Here is a 3,695-nt window from a genome sequence, read left to right on the forward strand (position 1 = left end):
GTGTGGTTTGGCATAATGGCAGACATGAAGGTGTGGCCTAGATGGAGCATTTGCCTGGCATGAGCCAGGCCTTGGGCTTGATCCTCAGCTACAAACCAAACAAAATCCCTCATATTTACAGGTAGTTTATTTTTTTAAGAAAGCCAAGACAATTCAATAGACAAAAGAATGGTCTTTTTAACAGATACTTCTGAAGCTGAAAATCCATAGCCAAAAAATGAAGTTGAACCACCTGCTTCAAACCATTTACAGAAATTAACTCAAAACAAGCCAAGTATCTTAAGTCTAAGGGTTTCTAGCTATAAAAACATACATAGCTTGTAAAAATACATTTACAGCAGCTGGAGGAATGGCTCCGCTGTTAAGAACTTGCTGCCACATCGGGTGGCTCACAATTGCTTGTAATTCCAGCTCCAGGGGACCCGACACCCTCTATGAACACCTGCACTGACATGCATATAACCCACATATAAACATATGATTAAAAATTAAAAACGGAAAGTTTATAAGTAAATTATGAACTTTATGACTGTTTTAATTGTGTGTCTCTGTGTGTATTTGTGTCAAGAGTGCATGGCAGGTCAAGAGGGGGACTTTCCGTAGTGAATTCTCTGCTTCGACAATGTAGGTTCCAGTGATCAAACTCAGGTCAGCAGCCTTGGTGGCTTTACTAGATGCCCATCTCAGCGTCCACTTCCTTCTGTCTCCCGAGTACTAGTGTTAAAGACCCATGCCCTCCCCTCCCCCCACAGAACTTATTTTTATTATACCAAAGTCCTTATTGAGAGCTAAGTAAATGCTCTATCACGGAACTACACTCTCAACTCTAAAGATCCCCCCCCCCGCGCCATTTTAGATTCTGTGTGTGTGTGTGTGTGTGTGTGTGTGTGTGTGTGTGTGAATGTACCACGTTCCTTGTGGGAGGTCAGAGGACATCTAAGAACCAGTTCTCTCCTTCCACATGTGGTTCTTGGCTATAGAACTTGGGTTGTCAAACTTGGTGGCAAATACATTTTACTGGTTGGGCCATCTCATGAACCCAAAAGATTTCCCTCTAAACACTACTTTCTGCTTTCTCTGCCGTTAAGACTCTCTGTCTCCTGGGGCTCACTACCTGGTTTACCATTCCTGAACTATGGCTGCTCGCTGTAATGTCTCCCATGACTAGCATGTGAGCTTGCAGGTGAGCTTCCCAACACTGCCAACATGGTGGTTCTCAGCCCTTACAAGAGCACAGAATCCCAGTCTGATGGGACACGGCTGTAGTCTCAGCCTTTAGGACGCTGAGGCAAGAGAATCACCTCAAGTTCAAGGCTAGTCTGGGCTAATACAGGGAGATGAGAGAGGAGGGGGCTGTATAGCAGGATTCTGTCTCAAAGAGGAGGAAAAGAAAATAAAGAGCTTAGGAAGGGAGTTTTGGCTCACTTAGGGCTACAGCTACAATGGAAAGGGGGCGCTATAATGTATGACCTAAATCTTCTTCAGCAGCCTGCTAGGTGGGCAAGGTGGCTCAGCAGGTAAAGGAGCTTGCTGCCAGCCATCCCTAGGTCCCAAATGGTGGAAAACTGACTCCCAAGCTGTCCTCTGACTCCATGTGTGCACCATGGTACACGTGCCCACACACACATGTGCCCACACACAAGATAAGTATAAATGTAATTTTTTTTGGGGACGGGGAGGTTAGAGACAGGGTTCCTCTGTGTAGCCCTGGTTGTCCTGGAACTCACTCTGTAGACCAGGCTGGCCTCGAACTCAGACATCTTGCCAGCCTGTTTCCCAAGTGCTGGGATTAAAGGTGTATGCCACCACTGCCTGTCTAACTATAAAGTTTTTAAAAAGATGCATTCCATGAGAATCTGAGAACGTATGTAACCTGACCCTAAGGAGAGCATGCTAATGGCTTCTGTCCCTCCATGCTCCAAATTACTTTTTTTTTTTTTTTTTTTTTGGTTTTTCAAGACAGGGTTTCTCTGTGGTTTTGGAGCCTGTCCTGGAACTAGCTCTTGTAGACCAGGCTGGTCTCGAACTCACAGAGATCCGCCTGCCTCTGCCTCCCGAGTGCTGGGATTAAAGGCGTGCACCACCACTGCCCGGCAATGCTCCAAATTTCTGTCTGCAAATTTTAGCCTTACCCTGTTTTTTTCTTTTTTGGGGTTTTGTTTTTTGAGACAGGGTTTCTCTGTGTAACAGGCTTTTTGTTTTAAATTATTATTGTTTTGATTTGAAACACAGTCTCATTTCACTTGAGACCCCTCCAAATCTGCCATGTAGCCACGGCTGGCATTCAAATCTTGATCTCCTGCTTCCACCTTCCCTGTGCTGGGATTACAGGCATATGGGCTACACCTGAATAACCCATGTCCTGGGTATCTTCCCTGTGTGTGTGTTCATGCATGCAAGTATGCTCACGTGATGATGGAGATAAAATTCGTGGCCTCATCCAGACATTTTTCAGGGAAGCTATGGACTACTCTATCTTTTCCCCAGTGATATGAACATCACATCTGTCATTAAAAAATTCACAGAAACTGTCAGTAATCCCAGCACTTTAGATGCTGAGTGAAAACACTCAAGGGCCACCCTGGGCTACAGAGTAAAACTGTCTCAAAAAAAAAAAAAAACCCAAAAAGGAATGAATGATAAATGTGTTGGGCTTGGTGGTACAAGTCTGTACCAGCTGCTCAGCAGGCGGAAGTCTAGTCAACTTTGTCTCAAAATGGACGACAGAGGGCTGGACATCAGCACTGCAGTGAGTTCACAGACACACTCACGCTGCTTCCGGATCTTCTCACTCTACTGGCTGACTTTTATTTTTGTACCAATCACATATTTTCTATTCTAATGCTTTGGTTTTTAGCATCAAACAATCGCCTCTGTTAAGTTATCATGGGCTGGAGGTGTAGCTCAGTGGTAGGGCGGGTGCTAATCATGTTCCACATGAGCTTTGGATCTTAAGACTGGGGACTGAAAAGTCCTTTGGGCTCTTTCTGTACACCATAATGGCACAGCTAATGTGCTGCTGGATGCTTCCAAAACCATCAATAATGCCAAACAGGCAAACATCAGGCTGGTAGCAAACCACATGCCCAAGTCATCTTCATTTTCTAGCTGTGGTGGTGACATATGACCATACTGAAAACACTGATGGTCACAGCCCTGGGAAGATTGCTGTGAACTTCACAGGCAGGTCAGAGTCTGGACAGCGAAGAGCCCCAGGTTTGATACAAATCTCACTAATTTGGGGAAAAGACAAACTAATCTGCTCCCAAGTTTGGTTTCACTGTGCTGACAACCAGCTACACGGGTTAGGTTTTGGTTCCCCTACAAACAAAAGACAGTCAGGTGTGATGGCATACGCTTGGGGAGCTAAGGCAGGAGAACCAGTTCCAGGTCAGTGGGCTGCACTGTGAATTTAATGCTAGCCATAGCTGCATAGGCAGTGAATTTAAAGATTAAACTGGGAAAGTCAACTTCCTCCTAATGCTATAGATAGAACCCAGGACCTCACACACAGAAGGCAAGTGCTCCTCCACCAAGATAAAACCCTGTGTCACCATGTGGCCTACAACTCCTGATGGAGACCAAGATTGCCTTGAACTCACAGCGATCCCCTTACCTATCAGCATTTTTTATTATGTAGTCCTGGCTATCCTGAAACACACTATGCAGACCAGGCTGGTCTTAGAGACCCGCCT

The sequence above is a fragment of the Microtus ochrogaster genome, chromosome 8 (genome assembly GCF_000317375.1).
Source record: "Microtus ochrogaster isolate Prairie Vole_2 chromosome 8, MicOch1.0, whole genome shotgun sequence".
Lineage (NCBI taxonomy): Eukaryota > Metazoa > Chordata > Mammalia > Rodentia > Cricetidae > Microtus > Microtus ochrogaster.